At 47.4% G+C, this 19753-nt stretch overlaps 1 pseudogene; it reads left to right on the forward strand.

Moving 5' to 3' along the window:
* Positions 1–15551: 15551 nt before the first annotated feature.
* On the forward strand, positions 15552–15705 carry LOC116271158 (annotated as a pseudogene).
* Positions 15706–19753: the final 4048 nt, after the last annotated feature.

A 19753-nucleotide genomic window follows, 5' to 3' on the forward strand; every position in this document is an offset into this window, starting at 1 on the left:
TGAGCCTGGAAACCACTGAGAGTGGAATTCTCCACCAGGATTTTCAAGCTTGGAGCCATCTTGGGCTGCTTTCCACATGAAGGAAGAAAGCCGAGCGGGGGAGTGCACCCTGCCTGCTCAGCCAGGACCGTGCCTCTGAAAACATGCTTCAGTGTGCTCAGGAGTTCAAGAGCTCAGGGCTCCCTCTGTTCCCAGGCTGGGAGCACCTAGAACCTGCTTAGAAAGCGTTTCCTGTGGCATGTAAGAGCTGCAGGGCTCTGAACTGGAGAAGGGGCCAAAATTCATAACCATGGTGACAAAGAGGCCAAGAACAGAGGGGCTGGCCTTGGAGCAGCCAATTACAGGACCGGGAAGGTGAGAGCTGAGAAGGGAAGGGGCTCTGGAGGCAAAGGAAAAGCAGACAGTGCAAGAAAACTTCAAAAAGGGTTGCAGGGGTAAGGGTGGGGGCCCAAAGACAAACACCCGCCCCAGCCCCACCCTCCAGCCCTGCCTGAGGTCTAGCCACATGACCACGGACCTCATGAGGGCTCAAGATTTCTCTGCAGGGCCGTGGCCCTCAGCAGGCCCAGACACCTGGTCAAGGCCTCTGGCTTTTCTCTAATCTCCCTTGCCCCTCCAATATCTCCTTGTCTGAGATGAGAAGAACAGTCGGGGTGGAGGTGAAAAGTTGGAAGCCCAGGTGGTGTCCCCCTTTATATCTCCTTCAGGGCATGGCCTTCTGAACCCTATGCTACTGGGCTAGTGCCTGGGGCGGGAGGTGCCGTCAAAAGTGAGCACCTTCTTGCCTCGTGCAGCCTGAACCAAGTCCTGTTGATCCTGTCACCTGCCCTACTCTCCAGAGGAAGAGTGAGCTATTTCATAAATCACCCTCCGGTCGGTGCATATGAACACTGTTTATGCCCACAGAGCTGTATACAAGAACACGATGTGCTTCTCCGGACCGTGAGCACACACTGAGCTTCGGCTGCACGCTAGGCTCAGTGCTGGCCCCAGGGTTCAGGGATAGCTGGCAGGGGAAATTCTCTCTGGCACATTCCCTTTCCCCTTCCCGTCCATGCCCACACTGGCTCTGTGCCTTCTGCAATTAATTTCAAAATTGGGGCTCCCCATTGTTCCTCCATGGTGACCATGAACCAGGGCACAAGCAAAGCCCTGAGAAAGAACAAGATAATTCACCAAACTAAGTGGAAAGCCAAATCCTGACACTGAAGGCACTCCCTCATATTGAGAGGGTGCTGGAATCTCCCCTGATCATTAGGCAGCCCCTCTGGGTAATGTTGGTGGCAGCAGAGTGCTATGGACTGAATTGTGCCCCTCCAAATTCGTATGTTAAAGCCTAACCCCTAAACCTGACAATGTGGTGGTATTTGGAGATGGGGCTTTTGGGGATGTGATTAACATTAGATGAGGTAATGAGGGTGGGACTGGGACCCCCCGATAGGATTAGTGCCTTAATGAAGAGATACCAGAAGGATCATTCCCTCTCTGCCATGTGAGCACACAGCAAGAAGGTGGCCGTCTACAAGCCAGGAAGAGAGCCCTCATCAGAACCAACCATGCTGCTCATTGATCTCGGACTTCCACCCTCCAGAACTGCAAGAAAATAAATTCCTGTTATTTAAGCCTCCAAGTCTAAGGTATTGCATTCCTAAGTGTACCTTTTAGAGCTGATTAGCAGGCATGGAATCAGGTTTGCTGTAGAGGCCACAAATAACTCTCTAGAAACAAAACATGGAAACAAGAGTCCGCTCTGCCCCAGATGCCAGGATGGGAGCCATCTGGATGCTGCCTGGATTACACACTTTCCCTGCCACCCTCCTGTGTGTCCACAGCTGGCTTTGCTGTCATCTACCTGGACCAGCAGCTGCCAGCCAGCCCGCTGGGTGCACAACCCCAGATGCATGTCCTTGGCCTGCCATGTGGGGCCTTCCAGCCCTGGCCAGCTCTGAGTTGTATGAGTGGGATGAAGAACCAACAGAGGAAGTTTGAGCTACACTCACCATGTCCCAAGTGGACACTCAGCCTGGGCAGCTTCTGGAAATCCCACCAACTCTACATGTTGGTTGAGGGAACACCACAATTGCTGCCATTATAAACATCCTGGGTGCTGGAGTGGGCTGGGGGGCACATACCTGTTAGTGATGGGGAAGTGGGGTTTCAGCCCAGCTGGTCCCCTAATTAAAATCGTCCCTTACAGCTTTATTATGTAGGTCATACTCCTAGCTATCCAACTAACACTGTGCTTTATTGAGAACTTTCTACAGAACAAGCATTTTATTAAATACTGACATACAATGTTTCATTTATTTATTCTGTGAGGAAAGGGGAAATACTATCTGATATGGTTTAGCCCTGTGTCCCCACCCAAATCTCATCTCAAATTGTAATCCCCACCTGTCCAGGGAGGGACCTGTAATCCCCACATGCGGAGGGAAGGAGGTGACTGGATCATGGGGGCAGTTTCCCCCATGCTGTTCTTATGATAATGAGTGAGTTCTCTCGAGATCTGATGGCTTTGTAAATGTTTGGAAGTTCCTCCTCTGTTCTTGTCTCTCTTGCCGCCATGTGATGAAGGTGTTTGTTTCCCCTTCACCTTCCACCATGATTGTAAGTTTCCTGAAGCTTCCTGAACCGTGTGGAACCGTGAGTCAATTAAGCCTCTTTCCTTTAAAAATGACCCAGTCTTGAGTATTTCTTTCTAGCAGTGTGAAAATGAACAAATACACTATCTCTACCTCCATTTTATATATGAGAAAACTCAGGCTCGTGGAGGTCAGATAACACATCCAGTACCACACAACTAAGAATCAGTCAAGCTGGATTCACACCCAGATGTTCTGACTCCAGACCCTGCATCTTCATCACTGTCTCCTGGGGCCATCCTTGCTGTGACAACACCTGCAACAGCATCCAGTGCATGGAAGGCTGTCAGTAAATGGTGGCTACCCTCTCACCCCATCCTTACTATTGCAGCATGGTCTCTTGTGTAAGTCAACCAACCTAAGCTCCCACATAGGTCTCTGCATGGGTTTATTAATTAGCTTATTAGTTAGGGCTGCATAACAAATTATGCCAAAACGTAGTGGCTTAAGACAATATACATTTATTATTGCACAGTTTCATGGCTCAGTGTTCTGAGCACAACTTGGCTGGCTTCCCCAGCTGAGGCTGTCACAAAGCTGCCATCAAGGTTGGGGCTGCAACATCATCTGAAGCCTGCCTGGAGAAGGATCTGTTTCCAAACTCATGTGGTTGTTGGTGGAATTCTGGGTTCTCTGCAGGCTGTTGAACTGAGGGCCTCAATTTCTTGCTGGCTCTTGGCTAGGGGCCACTCAAAGCTCCTTGACACATGCTGCCTCCATAGGCAACTCACAATGTGGCCACTTGCTTCATCAAAGCCAGCAAGGAAAGGAGGAATGCCATCTTCCTTGCTAGATGGTTTTCCTATATTGCAATCTTAACGTAATTGCACAGTTCCCACCCACACTCAAAGTGAGGGAACCACACAAAGGCATGAACGCCAGGAGGTGGGACTTGAGGCAGGGCACCCGAGAATCTCCCAGTCAAAGTGTGACATGACAGTCGCAGATAATCATGTCTCGGATTCACAGAATGCAGGCGGAGAGGCAAGGGCAAGTGAAGGACTTGCCCGAGGCCAGCATGGCTCGGTGTTCACATTTCAGATTCCCACCAACTCCTGTGATGTAGTCCAGCCACATAGACATGTCCAATAGATAAAGATGATGTTGCTATGGAGTCCTGGCATAGGCAGACCAGGGCCAGAAATGATCCAGGTAATTTGCAAATATCAAGGCAATCAACCCTAGACTGTGAATCCCATGAGCCAGGAGAATATACGTTTTGCTCACTGCTTCATCCCAGCACCTAGCAGTGCAGAGGACTACTTTCTGCCCAGCCAGTATCTCTTGGGTGGAATGAATGGTTCCGTTGATGGCAGCAATCAGGACTGGCTTCCACTCAGAGGATCATTTGTGAGGAGGGGGAGAAAGCAGGGGGAGGAAGCATGGGTTAGGTACCCAGGCATGGGACAGGTAGCATGCAGCACTTACCCCTCTTCCATGCCTGTCTTCTCATCATAAATGGTGAGTAAACACAGTGCCTCACACCTGTAATCCCAGCACTTTGGGAGGCCGAGGCAGGTGGATCACCTGAGGTCAGGAGTTTGAGACCAGCCTGGCACAACATGGCGAAACCCCACGTCTGCTAAAAAATACAAAAATTAGCTGGGTGTCCTGGCACGCACCTGTAATTACAGCTACTGAGGAGGATGAGGCACAAGAATCACTTGAACCCAGGAGGCAGAGGTTGCAGTGAGCTAAGATCGTGCCACTATACTCCAGCCTGGGCAACAGAACGAAGCACTGTCTCAAAAAAGCAAAAACAAACAAACAAACAAAAATGGTGAATAAAGAAATGAACTATCCAAGGAGCCAGAGAAATCTTCCAACCTCGTTAACCTGTGCTAGTTTCGACAGGGATCATATATCTACAGAAAACACAGGTAAACTCGGCTTGTATAGGGCAAGTAGGGAGATGATGTGCCCCCTGGAGCCAGGACTACCCTTCCAAGCCACAGCCCTTTGCCTTCAGGAAGAAAGAAAAGGCTTTGTGATGAGAGTCCTCTTTAAAAGGAAAGAAATGCAGTCTCGTCAAAAGCCCAGTGGTAACACTTACCTAACACAATGCGTGCTGGTGACAACGTCTAATGAAGACTTTTATGATAGGGATGTAATTGTAAAAAAAAAAAAAAAAAAAAAAACAAAGATTAAAAAATTGGTTTCATTGCTTTGCCATCCAAGAGTTCATTTGTTTCCTCATTCATGCACTAAATAAGCCCCTAATTAATCTTGAACCTTGGAGAAAGGCGACTAGATTGCCATTTTCTCCGTAAGGACGCACTTCACATTTTGGGAAGTTTGAAGAGGCTCTTCAGCCTTTTCCTTTAGTGGTATTTTATCAGCATTTTAGAGAAGCTTCATTAGGCTGCCGAAAGCTGCTAATTGCATTACCATATTTTTAAGCCTCACAGGTTCGGGTCAGATTCATCGTTCTCCCAATTCTCCCAGTAATCTGCTGGTCTGACAGGTCAGAGATCCAACCGTTGAGGGGAGAGGCCACCGCTCACACCAGCGGGGACCACGTTGCTTTCTCTTCTCAAGGAAAATTTAGCTTCAAAAGTCATTGTGATGTCACCACTTCTAGGGAGAAAAAAAAATCCTCCGGCTTTCTAGCCAAGAAAAGAAACACGAAAGGACTGTGTGTGTGCATGTGCGTGTTTGTGTATAGATAGATAGACATGAATATAGATGTACAAATGTGTGTTTAGAGAGATATAAATATAATGTATATGCATAGAAATGAATATCTGTATATGTGTGTGCATAGATATGAATATATTATATATGTGTGTAGACAGATATAAATATATGTATATGTGTGTAGATAGATATGAATATATGAGTATATGTATTTATGTGTAGATATGAATATATGTATATATGTACATAGATATGAATATATGTACATATGGAGATGGATATGAATATGCACATATGTATATATAAATAGATATGAATAGACTTGTGTATGTGTATAGATGATGTGCGTGTATATCTGAATATATGCATAGATGTATATATGTAGATCATGACTACATATGTGTGTCATGTGTGTAGTAAATGATGATGCTTATATTTTATCTGGATTCGCCCCTCTCTTTAAAGAAAATTTCAATGGAAAACTAATTTCCAAACCTAGGCAGCCCAACACCCTCCCAGGAGCCCCACAGACATTATCTCATTTAATCCTCTCTACAACGTTGTGAAGAGTTAACTACTATTTCTGCACTTTGCAAAGAAGGAAATGGATTCTCAGAGTTCATACGTCACAGAGCCCCCAAGTGGTGGAGTCAAAACTTGAAGGAAGGCCAGGGGTTCACCGGCGTCCGTGCTTAGGTGGTAATATTCTTCCTGGGAGTCAGGAGTCCAGGAGGTGACAGACCTGGGTCCAAGCCAGCTCCAGGCCTCCACACAAGCATCTTTACCTGTGAGTCTCCTGTCAATGGAGTGATGATGTCCATCCTGTGGAGATAAGAAGATGAAATGAGATAAAATGTGTAAAGCTATAAACCCTGGTCTGTCCACTAGCTGCTTACACAGGTGCAGCCCTGACTGGGGGCATTGCAAGACAGCTGAACCCCATAAAACCAGGGCAGGCACCCCACATCCTCAGCAGACCCCAGCCAACACACAAATCTGGGTCCTGCCAGCTGGCACCACTCAGAGACCGGATGGGGACAGTCCCATCTTCTGGCTTGAAAAGACCTACCCAGTTTCTCCTCTCCCGAACCTCAGCCTTGAAGTCTAAATAGACACTGTGTTGGGGGCGGGTTCCTGGCTGAGCAGTGACACTTTTGCCCCTCCTGCTCCATTTCTGGTCTCCAGAGTCTTTTTTCTTCTAACGCGAGTGCCTGTGATCCAGCAGCCGCTTTTCAAGCAGAGCTCCCCGACATGCCTTCCCTCCTACCTCCTCCCCTCCTACTCCACTCTGCAACTCTGAGGCTCCATGCAAGCGCAGGAATGACGGAGCTGGGCTTCAGGGCAGCAGAAAGAGATGACTGAGAGACCCCCTCCGACTGTGGCCTCCGGTCCCTGAGATTACCACTTGGGGCATGCCCCTCTGCTTATCCCCTAATCCTGCCAATGCAGCAGAGAAGCCAGATATTCCCAGGCATCAGACCCACTATAGCCAACACCCCCCAGCCAATCCCCCGCCTGGCTGGTGGAAAGGTAGTGGCCAGCTTGCCGGGCATGGCACACGTGATCTGGGCTTCCTGGGGAGCAGGTCACAGGCAGGATGGAACCAGCTGGGTCTTGCCCTGGAGACTTTTGTGGCCACCTGCTGTCCACTCCTCCTTAGGCAGACCAGGTGGCCCTTGCCTGGTAGCCTGGGGTGGAGGAGTCTCCTTATTTTGTGATTAACAAAGACTCAGATGGCCGTTGGGCAGTGCTGGCCCAGAGGCCCTGTATTCCCAGCCCCGGGGGGGACTGCACATTTCCGGAACTGTCATTGTGTGAACACAGAGCCTCTTTGCTGATCACTGAGCCCTTCCTGGGCCCTACCCTCCCCAGTTACTGCCGGCATGCCTCAAGTGGTAATCTCAGGAACCAGAGGCCACAGTCAGAGGGGGTCTCTCAGTCATCTCTTTCTGCTGCCATTCCTTCTGAAACTATTCCAGTCAATAGAAAAAGAGGGAATCCTCCCTAACTCATTTTATGAGGCCAACATCATCCTGATACCAAAGCCTGGCGGAGACACAACAAAAAAAGGGAATTTTATACCAATATCCCTGGTGAACGTCGATGCAAAAATCCTCAATAAAGTACTGGCAAACGAAATCCAGCAGCACATCAAAAAGCTTATCCACCACAGTCAAGTCAGCTTCATCCCTGGGATGCAAGGATGGTTCAACATACACAAATCAATAAACATAATCCATCACATAAACAGAACCAACGACAAAAACCACATGATTATCTCAATAGATGCAGAAAAGGCCTTCAACAAAATTTAACAGCCCTTCATGCTAAAAACTCTAATAAACTAGGTATTGATGGAACATATCTCAATATAATAAGAGCTATCTATGACACACCCACAGCCAATATCATACTGAATGGGCAAAAATTGGAAGCATTCCCTTTGAAAACCAGCACAAGACAAGGTTGCCCTCTCTCACCACTCCTATTCAACATAGTGTTGGAAGTTCTGGCCAGGGCAATCAGACAGGAGAAAGAAATAAAGGGTATTCAATTAGGAAAAGAGGAAGTCAAATTGTCCCTGTTTGCAGATGACATGATTGTATATTTAGAAAGCCCCATCATCTCAGCCCAAAATCTCCTTAAGCTGATAAGCAACTTCAGCAAAGTCTCAGGATACAAAATCAATGTGCAAAAATCACAAGCATTCCTATACACCAATAACAGACAGAGAGCCAAATCGTGAATGAACTCCCATTCACAATTCACAAGACAATAAAATACCTAGGAATCCAACTTACAAGGGATGTGAAGCACTCTTCAAGGAGAACTACAAACAACTGCTCAACAAAATAAAAGAGGACTCAAACAAATGGAAGAACATTCCATGCTCATGGATACGAAGAATGAATATCATGAAAATGGCTATATTGCCCATGGTAATTTATAGATTCAATGCCTTCCCCATCAAGCTACCAATGACTTTCTTCATAGAATTGGAAAAAACTACTTTAAAGTTCATATGGAACCAAAAAAGAGCCCGCATTGCCAAGACAATCCTAAGCAAAAAGAACAAAGCTAGAGGCATCACACTACCTGACTTCAAACTATACTATAAAGCTACAGTAACCAAAACAGCATGGTACTAGTACCAAAACAGATATGTAGACTAATGGAACAGAACAGAGGCCTCAGAAATAACACCACACATCTACACCCACCTGATCATTGACAAACCTGACAAAAACAAGAAATGGGGAAAGGATTCCCTATTTAATAAACGTTGCTGGGAAAACTGGCTAGCCATAAGTAGAAAGCTGAAACTGGATCCCTTCCTTACACCTTATACAAAAGTTAATTCAAGATGAATTAAAGACTTAAATGTTAGACCTAAAACCATAAAAACCCTAGAAGAAAACCACATGGGCAAGGACTTCATGGCTAAAACACCAAGAGTAATGGCAACAAAAACCAGAATAGACAAATGGGATCTAATTAAACTAAAGAGTTTCTGCATGGCAAAAGAAACTACCATCAGAGTGAACAGACAACCTACAGACTGGGAGAAAATTTTTGCAATCTACCCATCTGACAAAGGGCTAATATCCAGAATCTACAAAGAACTCAAACAACTTCACAAGAAAAAAACAAACAGCCCCATCAAAAAGTGGGCAAAGGATATGAATAGACACTTTTCAAAAGAAGACATCTATGCAGTGAACAGACACATGAAAAAATGCTCATCATCACTGGTCATCAGAGAAATGCAAATCAAAACCACATTGAGATAACATCTCACACCAGTTAGAATGGCAATCATTAAAAAGTCAAGAAACAACATATGCTGGAGAGGATGTGGAGAAATAGGAACACTTTTACACTATTGGTGGGAGTGTAAATTAGTTCAACCATTGTGGAAGACAGTGTGGCAATCCCTCAAGGATCTAGAACTAGAAATACCATTTGACCCAGCAATCCTATTACTGGGTATATATCCAAAGGATTCTAAATCATGCTACTATAAAGACACATGCACACGTATGTTTATTGTGGCACTATTCACAATAGCAAAGACTTGGAACTAACCCAAAGGTCCATCAATGATAGTCTGGATTAAGAAAATGCGGCACATATATACACCATGGAATACCATGCAGCAATAAAAAAAAGATGAGTTCATGTCCTTTGCAGGGACATAGATGAAGCTGGAAACCATCATTCTCAGCAAACTATCACAAGGACAGAAAACCAAACACCACATGTTCTCACTCATAGGCGGGAACTGAACTATGAAATCACTTGGATGCAGGGCGGGGAACATCACACACTGGGACCTGTCAGGAGGTGGGGGGCTGGGGGAGGGACAGCATTAGGAGAAATACCTAATGTAAATGATGAGTTGATGGGTGCAGCAAACCAACATGGTACATGTTTACCTATGTATCAAACCTGCACACTGTGCACATGTACCCTAGAACTTAACGTATAATAATAATAATAATTAATAAAATTCATAGTAAAAAAAAAAAAAAAAGGCCGGGCGCAGTGGCTCACGCCTGTAATCCCAGCACTTTCGGAGGCTGAGGCGGGAGGATCACCTGAGGTCGGGAGTTTGAGACCAGCCTGACCAACATAGTGAAACCCTGTCTCTACTAAAAATATAAAATTTAGCCTGGCATGGTGGCGCCTGCCTGTAATCCCAGCTACTTGGGAGGCTGAGGCAGGAGAATCACTTGAACCCGGGAGGCAAAGTTTGCAGTGAGCCAAGATCGCGCCATTGCACTCCAGCCTGGGCAACAAGAGCAATACTCCGTCTCAAAAAAAAAAAAAAAATTGAGAGTGCCCAGGTCTCACCCCAGAGACCCTGATCCAACGGGTCTGATGTGCGGCCCAGGCATTGAAGGTTTTAAAAGGTCCCCCGAGAATTCTAGTGTGCCATTCAAGTGAGAACCTCTGGTGTCAAAGGCCAAAGACGCACCCCTGTGGGACCACCGTGTTAACAAATTGCCTCCCAGTCTTGTCATCTGGACAGAATGAAGCTCCAGGGCTTTGAGTGATTTAGAGCAGAACCACGTGATACTTGGGGGCGGGGGCTCCCACTTGAGAAGCCATCTCAACACCCCAAGACAGGCACTGACCCAACAGAAGAAACTTGCCCTTCTACTTCCTGTTCCCATTCGCTGGGTCTCCCCTCTGCTGCTCTCAGATTCCAAGCTGGGCTCCAGGCTCAAAGCCAATTCTCTGAAACCCAACTCTCCGAAGGGGGCCAACTCAGGGAGTTGCCTTAGCAGGCAAGCCGGGACTGGCCATCTTCCAGTAGGACCTCCCTGTGTGCTAGTTGTAAGGATGAAGTGAGATATTAAATGTAAAATGTTTTACTTTTTTTTTACATGTGCATGGCGTATACACGTGCTTTATAGACCCTTGTACGTAGCTCTCAGAATTTCTCTTTTGCACCCATTTCAACAGTTCAGCTCTTCAATCCATCTTCAATTCCTCTTTCTCTGCTCCCCGAATATCCCCAGTGTCACTGCCTCAGCCCAGCCCTTGGCGCAGCAGAGCGCTGCTCAGAGGTGGTGCTCAGTGAAGGCTGGAATGATGGGATAAATACAGGTTAGCCCTAAGTGGCAGGTATATCTGAATGGCACCACTATCTGTCAGCCACTCCAAGTGGACACCTGGGCCCAACCCCTCACTCCTCACTCCCCCTCACCATCCTGATGCTGGCACCAACCCCCCAGCCCCACCATCCTGAGATTGCACCATCCTCCTGCCCTTTTCTCTGCAGCTGCCCCACTTCCACTCCACTCTCCAAACTTTGCCCACTGGAAGATACGCACATGAAATTACTTACTAACCATTCCACTTTACCCAAGTGATTTGCTTTTTAGAACACATACTTGAACTGAGTCAAGGTCATTTTTCCTCCGTGAAGGACATCCTCACTGGGGTGTTTCCGATCCAGCACGCGTTCCTGAGAGCTGAGAACAGAGGGGTATAATCCCATTCCAGACCAAGGGAGTGTGGTTCCTGGGATGGGCACCTGTCTCATGGGACCTTTCTGTGTGCCTCAGTTTCCTCATCTGTAAAATGGAAAAATTACAGGAGCCCCCTGACTGAGTTGTTGTGAAGATTAAATGAGATGCTACATGCAAAACTTGGAGCACAGCCTGGTCCAGTGTGTTAACCGTTATTATTATCACCATCATTCTTATTTTCAAGTGTGCACAAAAAAGGGCCTGAGGACTGCAGTTCTGCACGGTAGGAAGTAATGGCTACAAAGTTGCTCAGTTGGTCACTTCCCGCCCCTCATAAAAATCCCTCCATGGCTCCCTAGTGCCCTCAGGCAAAGTCCTTCAAGATCTGGTCCCTGGGCCAGGCGCGGTAGCTCAAGCCTGTAATCCCAGCACTTTGGGAGGCCGAGACGGGCAGATCACGAGGTCAGGAGATCGAGACCATCCTGGCTAACACGGTGAAACCCCGTCTCTACTAAAAAATACAAAAAACTAGCCAGACGAGGTGGCGGGCGCCTGTAGTCCCAGCTACTCGCGAGGCTGAGGCAGGAGAATGGTGTGAACCCGGGAGGTGGAGCTTGCAGTGAGCTGAGATCCGGCCACTGCACTCCAGCCTAGGCGACAGAGCGAGACTCTGTCTCAAAAAAAAAAGATCTGGTCCCTGCTGATCTTGGCAATCTCATTTTGCACCACACCCCGCTACCCAGCCGGCTGCAGCAACCAGCTTCTCTGGACCGGGTGGTGATTGGTCAGCATGGGGCCAGCCCTGAAAAAGGCTTGCTTTAAATCTGTTACTGCGGCAGGATGAGTTTGCACAGCATCGGGTCACCATCCACCCTAGGCGGTATCCTCCTGTTTAAGGGCAAAATGCAAATGATACATTTTGAAATAATCAGCAACCAAGATTATTTATCTGGGGCAAGGAGCTCTTATTTCCCCAGCAAATGCTGCCCTATGGGGTCTGCCGTATTTTCCGACTGCTGCTTGTGTGTGTTGCAAACGTCTTATCTCATTCGACATTATTATTTTCTAGAGGATAAGATAGCAATGTTTGCTCTACTCAGAATTATCAGCCCATGATTGCAGTTACCTGTACTTTATATTCAGCGCCAACACAGAAAAACCTTCTAAGACTTGTGAAATCAACCTGAATTGGGGGGTAGGAGTGGATATAAAAGAAAGAAGACTATCGTAAGAGCTAAGGAGTATAATATTATCCTGATTAAGTATGGGGGAGGAGTCAATGCACTGAGGTTAAAAATGCATCGTTTTTCTTTTCTTTTTTTTTTCTTTTTGCAAATTGCGTTCTTGTGTGTTTCATGATGACTGATATGATATATCCTTGGCTTTCGGAGCAAGAAAAGTCATCAGGGTTTCATTTGTCATGTTTATGCCAAGAGAAATCAATCTCCACAGACACAGAGAAGGCTGCTCATACTCGCGATGCTGTCTGGGGAATCGGCTGGTCACACCCTTGGCGGACGGCAGAACAGATACTGGGTAAGATACGCTTTGGGCTTATTGATTACAAAGCTTCTTCATTACTTCTGTGGAGCTGCAGATCAATAGGCTCACAGAAACATAATAGATTTTTTTAGAAAATCAATTAAACAGAATATTTTTTACAGAATTGAGTTTGCACAGCCGTGTCGTTGGTGTGCAGTTTCACATTTTTAATGCAGTTTCTCTCTAAGAGCCGCGTTATAATGAAGAGCTGGCAAAGCCTTGGTTAAAAGTTCACGCATAGCAATACGAATGGGTCAAATCAGAGGGAAGGAGACAGGACTGACTCTCTGGGGAAAGCAGAGAGCGTGGCAGCTGCAACGTTGCTGGGGAGCGGTGGTGTTGGCCACCTGGCCTGCCTATTGCCTACGCATCATCATGTGGGCAAAACCTATCTGTGTGCCTCCTCTTAGTCTAAAAAACGGAACTGAAACTTCTTGGAAAGCTCAGATTGATGTCTGAATTTCCCCATTCTGAAAGCAGAAGGAAGCTCAGCAGGCATAAAGGTGAAATACAGCCAGGCTATGGCTGTCTAGATTTGCCCTGGCGTACACGCAGCTCTCTCCTCTAAGCTGTAGAGGAGTAGCTGGAGGTGCGGGGCCATGGGGTTCAGGCTACAGAACAATGGTGGGGAGGAGCTGTGACCTGGACCCCAGGCCCATGGGCCACACACATGGAGCTTTTCAGGTCACGGGTAGGTAAGCCATTTCCCACAGTGCCAGGTTTATGCAGAGTGATCCTTGCAGGCGAGCTGCAGTGCCCCAGATCACAGTCCTGAGCCAGTAGGGGCTGACACCATCCCTGATTCACTGTACTTCCCTCCTGTTGCCACGTTCCTCCTGGTTTGGTATGATCCTGGAAGACAGGCATGAAGAAGAAAGAGAAGAAAGAGAAGGAGGAGGAGGAAGAAGGAGGGAGGAGGAGGAGGAGGAGAACAAGGAGGAGAGGAGAATGAAGAAGAAGGGGGAAGAAGGAAGAAGGAGAAGGAGAAGGGGAAGAAGGAGGAGGAGGAGGAGAAGAAGGAGGAGGAGGAGGAAGAGGAGGATTAGAAGAATTATTAGAATAACTAGAAGAATTGGAAGAAGAAAGAAAAAATTCCCCTCCCATTTCTGGCAACTCTACGAAGAACCACTCACACGTATGCGGTGAGAAACCCAGCAGGAAAGCCTGAAAGCACTCCAGCTCTGCCGAACACAGGACTTCAATGTTCCCAACGGAGCATGATTAATAACAAGGCTGTAACTCCACAAAGAAGCCTAGTGATGACATTTAGAAATCTCCCTTAGGCTGGGCGCGGTGGCTCACGCCTGTAATCCCAACACTTTGGGAGGCCGAGGCGGGTGGATCACGAGGTCAGGAGATCGAGACCATCCTGGCTAACATGGTGAAACCCCGTCTCTACTAAAAATACAAAAAATTAGCCGGGCTTGGTGGCGGCGCCTGTAGTCCCAGCTACTAGGGAGGCTGAGGCAGGAGAATGGCGTAAACCCGGGAGGCGGAGCTTGCAGTGAGCCGAGATGGCGCCACTGCACTCCAGCCTGGGAGACAGAGAGATGAGTCTGTCTCAATAAATAAATAAATAAATAAATAAATCTCCCTTAGCTTCGTTCTCATGGTTTGCATCGTTGGAACCCCAGGATGGAATCTCAGCCTTAATTGATGTCCATTTCAGGGGTGTATGTTGTTGAATCACACTTCCTTTTTTCTGCTTCTTGTCACCTTGGGCTTGTTCTTTGGTAGGTCAGGGGTTCCTTGGGGGCCTCTCTTCCTTCCCGCTTCACTCCAGGGCAGGACAGAGGGTCCTGCCCTCTGAAAATCTAGATTATTTACATCTCTAAAGGAGCAGTGTCTGGGGACTTTGAGTTGCTTGTAACACTTCTCTGTAAATTCTCCCCATTTTGTTTTGTTTTGTTTTTACCCTGAATTAGTAAGAATCCGAATTGAATCCTGAAAGCCAGAGTGAAATATGCAGCCTTCCTTTCTGCAGGGCTAGAATAGAATCAGAAAGACCCCCACACGAATCTAAAGCAGCAGGCTGGGTTTGCCTGGAGACCAACACGTGCCTGAAGGTGGAGACGTCCATTCCCTTGTTCCTTTGCCTACCTACAGGTAGCATCCCTGGGAAGCGATTCGAAGGTGCTGGGGCTGCAAGTGTTGTTTGGGGAAAGGGGAAATTAGAAGGAAGTGCACATGGAAGTCTTTCTGATCCAATGATTTGGGGAAAATGACTTCTTCTGAGGCCATGTTTTCAGCCCAGTGGATTTCATGGCACCTAGTATGTATCTCGGCAAAACAGCAAATGAACCATCCAAGGATCAGCTGTCAGCCTTTCACATTTAATCGTTCAGAACTCAACCCGGATCCACAATAGACACTAGAATGCAAGGCTCTGAGAAAACTCTAGGGAAGAACAATAGCACTGCCACAAAAAACAATGCGGAAACAAGAAGCTGCCTCTATGTGCCCTGTTGGGACATTTTTGCTTGGAGAACCGTAACTCCAAATTCTTACCTCGCAGAGAGGGACCCAATGGGACCTGTTTAGTAAATATTCACTGAGTTCTGCCACGTGTGGACAATCTTCCAGGGCAGGGAGAACTCCTAATTAATTAGAAAAGGTGCCTGCCCTTGAGGCACATACATTCTATGAGTGAGACAATTAGACAAACAGACACAGATGTGACATGGACACCGCAGTGCAAGGATTCTGTCTGCATGTGCGTTGCTGAGTCCCCATGTTTAGAAGAGTACCCTGCATACTTACCTGGCAGGGGAGACACTATGATCACAAAGGTGGTTTTCCCAGGGTTAGGCTCATATTCCAGGTGTGCTGACCCCTGCAATTTCCCCAAATGCAGGAAATTCAACTCTATAATCGGTGGTTGGGGGAACTGTGTTTGCAATTTCCCATGTGGGTTTTTTTAAAAAGAAGAGGCTGGGCACAGTGGCTCATGTCTGTAAGCCCAGCACTTTGGGAGGCCAAAGCAGGTGGATCACCTGAGGTCAGGAGTTCGAGACCAGCCTGGCCAACATGGTGAAACCCTGTCTCTACTAAAAATACAGACGTGGCCAGGCACAGTGGCTCACGTGTGTAATCCCAGCACTTTGGGAGGCTGAGGCAGGTGGATTACCTGAGGTCAGGAGTTCGAGACCAGCCTGGCCAACATGGTGAAACCCCATCTCTACTAAAAATACAAAAAGTAGCTGGGTGTGGTGGCAAACACCTGTAATCCCAGCTACTCAGGAGGCTGAGGTAGGAAAATCACTTGAACCAGGGAGGCAGAGGTTGCAGTGAACTGAGATGGCACCACTGTACTCCAGCCTGGGTAACAACAGCAAAACTCCATCTTAAGAAGAAGAAAAAAAAAGAAGAGTACCCTGCACATAGCAGGCCCTCAGTGAATTATGAATCAGACTGAGTCTGTATCACGGCGTATGTCAGGTGGTAGCAAGTGATGTGTGTGCCGAGAAAAGTCTTCATAAGCACAAAACATAAAGGCCCTACAGGCGCTGAGTGTAAACAGCCTTGACCCTGAAGAAGGACTGCATTTATAGCCCTCAAAATAGCCCCACACTCACCCTTTGCACACCTCACAATCAAGCCCACAGACCACACACACACACACCCCCCCCACATGCACAGGCACACATGTCATCTCATCTACAACATAACCTGTTGTCCACAGGCATTTTCTACAGTGCCACACCTCAGGCCTCATTTCACACCCAGTTTAAGTCATTTTTAACCCCCTCCCCGTACAACAAAAGGATTTTTGGTAATTGCGGTGGGCTGAATAATGAGCCCCCAAAAATCCAGGTCCTAATCCCTACAAACCTTTCAATGTGACCTTATATGGAAAGAGGAGCTTTGCAAATGTGATTAAATTAAGCATCTTGAGATGGGGAGATTATCCTGGTTTATCTGGGCAGGCCCTAAGAGTCATCAAATGGATCCTAGTCAGAGGGAGACAGAGGTAGACTTGAGAGCAGAGGAGACTGTGCAACCACGGAGGCAGAGATTGGAGTGAAGGGCTCTGAGAATTTAGGAAGGAGCCATGAGCCAGGGAATGCAGGCTCAAAACCAGCACAGACTCCAGGTAAGTCCCTAGTGCAGCCTCTATGAGCTGGAAAAGACAAGGCAAAGAATGCCTGGCAAGAGCCTTCAGAGGGCGTGCAGGCCTGCCAACACCTTGATTTGGGTCTGATTAAACCCATTTAAGACTTCTGGCCTCCAGAACTGCAAGAGAAGACATTTATGCTGTGGCCGAGGTAGGAGGAACGCTTGAGGCCAGGAGCTCAAGAGAAGCCTGGGCAATATAGCAAGACCCCAACTCTACAAAAAATTTTAAAATTAGCCAGGCATGGTGGTACACACATGTAGTCCCAGCTACTTGGGAGGCTGAGGCTGGTGGATCGCTTAAGCCCCAGAGTTCAAGTCTGCAGTGAGTCAAGATCTTACTCCTGCACTCCAGCCTGGGTTATAGAGCAACACCTTATCTTAAATACATAAATACATTTCTGTTGTTTGAAGCCTCCAAGTTTGTGGTACAATTTGTTACAGCAGCCGTAGGATACTAATAGAGTTTTAAAGTAATCGACATTCTTTTCTTGGTTTATGATTTAACACTGTTTTCATCGAAGAATAAATTTTCATGTTAAAAAATTACTCAAATTCAGTAAAATATTTCATGGATGAACTAAAATTTGTATTTACCAAACACAAATACTTCTCCTTGCAGTTCACACTGTTTCACTGTTTGTTTGTTTCTTTGTGATGAAGTTTAACTCTTGTCATCCAGGCTGGAGTACAAGGGCGCAATCTCAGCTCACTGCAACCTCCACCTCCTGGGTTCAAGCGATTCTCCTGCCTCAGCCTCCTGAGTAGCTGGGATTACAGGGGTGTGCCACCATGCCTGGCTAATGTTTGTATGTTTAGTAGAGATGGGGGTTTCACCATGTTGCCCAGGCTGCTTTCAAACTCCTGACCTCAGGTGATCTGCCCACCTCAGCCTCCCAAAGTGCTGGGATTACAGGTGTGAGTCACCACACCTAGCCTCTTTCACTGTTTTAAATTTGAATCACAGAGAAAGAGGATCTGTGGTCATACAGAATGACAGAGCTGAAAGAAGTCCAGCTCTGTCGCTTCATTGTTGCAATTCCTGTGCTGTCATTGTGCATTTCTAATCTGTTTAATGAAGGAGAATGTAATTCTGCAGGGGTTGGATACATAGACCACACCTGAGGCCCCTCAAATGATTCCACACCCTAGAAACGTGCTCTCTAAATGAACACCAGTGGCCATCCTTGTGCTGGGAGCTGACTGTGCAACTGGCATTTTCCAAATTAACTGTCACAAAGAATGCAATGTTTATCAGAGTAAGTAATAAAAATGTGCTAATTTGAAGCTTACGTATATATTATTAGAACTCAATAGCAAGCAGAAATTGTTTAGAACAGAGACCAACCAAAAAAATTTCCAGGGACATTGTTTAGAACTGCGGATGCATGGTGTTAATAAAAAGCAGACGAACTTTTAGCCAGTTTTATTATTGTTCGTAAATTTCCTATGGATACTGCATGTCCTCACTGCCTGCCCTGGGTACCACACTGATGTCTCATGGTGCAGGAAAAACGAAGACTGTTATCTTGGCTTAGATGCGAAGCCTTCCTCGGGCCCCACTGTGCCAAGAGGCTGAGTGAAATCCCCAGGGCTGTCTGTGCCTGGTCTCTGAGCACAGTGCTCAGAGAGCTGGTGGGAAGGGGACCCAGGAAGGAGGGAATTCCACAAAGGGCCCCGAAGCCTTTACTGGGTATAAAGTCAAAGGAGGCTTCCCTCCGTCCTAAGGCAGGGCAGCTTACAAGGGATTTGAGGGCAGGGCTGGCCTAGACAAAACCAGCACAGACCCCAAGTGGGTCCCCTGTGTAGCCCCTTCTCCCCTGGGGCAACCCAGCCCCCTGAGCCTGGCCTCCGAGAGAGACTTGCCCTCCCTCCCAGCCATTGGAACTCCCTACACTGGCCTTACCCCCTCATCCCCAGGGACACACCCCCAACCTGGAACTCATCGCTCAGCTGGAGACCAGCCAGGTGCCACCCCAAGTGGCTGGCCCTGCAAATTGAGGGGATCTGGATGTCTCCTGGCATGTGGAGTGAAGTCACCAGGAAACAGAGAGGCAGCGGGAACAAGAAAGCAGAGGCCACCTGGCCCACACCCTCCAACCACCCCGAACCTGCATCTGCACCTGGTCGCTGCTTCCTAAGCATGCGACCTTTCTCCCCTGAATGCCCCAGGCTGCAGGCAGCCTCTTGGTGACAAGAAGACTGGGAGGTACCTATGCGCTTTGGGGTCAGGAGAAAGGGATTCAAACCCTGCCTGTCCCCTGTTTGCCCTCGGGCAACATTTCACTCCAAAAAATGAGACTGGAGCTGGGCACAGTGGCTCACGCCTGTAATCCCAGCATTTTGGAAGGACAAGGTGGGTGGATTGCTTGATCCCAGGAGTTTGAGACCAGCCTGGGCAACATGGTGAAACATCGTCTCTACAAAAAATATATGTAAAAATTAGCCAGGCATGGTGGTACGTGCCTGTAGTCCCAGCTACTCAGGAAGCTGAGGTGGGAGAATCACCTGATTCAGGAAGTCGGGCTGGGCTGCTGGAGCCATGATCGCATCACTGCAATTCAGCCTGGCAATAGAGCAAGATCCCATCTTGAAAAAAGAAAGAAAGAGAGAGAAAGAAAGAAAGAAAGAAAGAAAGAAAGAAAGAAAGAAAGAAAGAAAGAAAGAAAGAAAGAAAGAAAGAAAGAAAGAAAGAAAGAAAGAAAGAAAGAAAGAAAGGCAAGGAAGGAAGGAAGGAAGGAAGGGAAGGAAGGAAGGAGGGAGGAGGGAGGGAGGAGGGAGGAGGGAGGGAGGGAGGAGGGAAGGAAGGAAGGAAGGAAGGAAGGAAGGAAGAAGGAAGGA

This window comes from Papio anubis, chromosome 17 (assembly GCF_008728515.1).
Source record: "Papio anubis isolate 15944 chromosome 17, Panubis1.0, whole genome shotgun sequence".
NCBI lineage: Eukaryota > Metazoa > Chordata > Mammalia > Primates > Cercopithecidae > Papio > Papio anubis.